Below are 294 nucleotides of genomic sequence, written 5' to 3'. Positions count from 1 at the left end.
CACTGACTAAACAGTTAAAATAGTTAGCCAAAAGTAATGGATAAATGGATGAAACATTCAGCCAATTCGTAGAAGTTGGTTGTACTAGTACCTCTTATTTCTCATGCAATAGTTATGTTGTATTTATTGTTTATTTCATATTCATGTTTAATATGTTTGTTTATGTATTTACCATTCACCAAACCAAATTCCACATAAGTGTAACTTATTGTGGCAATACACCCTTTTCTGATTCTGAGTAGTAGTAGTAGTAGTAGTAGCAGTAGTGGTAGCAGTAGTAGTAGTAGTAGTAGT

The 294-nt window shown here is 32.0% G+C and overlaps 1 protein-coding gene across 3 annotated transcripts in view; it reads left to right on the top strand.

Annotated features, from left to right (window-relative positions):
* The window catches only part of piezo1 (piezo type mechanosensitive ion channel component 1 (Er blood group)), a 134,191-nt gene that overhangs the window by 58,283 nt on the left and 75,614 nt on the right, over positions 1 to 294 (top strand). The gene's annotated exons all lie outside the window — the stretch shown is intronic.

This window comes from Etheostoma spectabile, chromosome 10 (genome assembly GCF_008692095.1).
Source record: "Etheostoma spectabile isolate EspeVRDwgs_2016 chromosome 10, UIUC_Espe_1.0, whole genome shotgun sequence".
In the NCBI taxonomy this organism is placed as follows: domain Eukaryota; kingdom Metazoa; phylum Chordata; class Actinopteri; order Perciformes; family Percidae; genus Etheostoma; species Etheostoma spectabile.
This window is presented reverse-complemented; position numbering and strand designations above follow the sequence as displayed.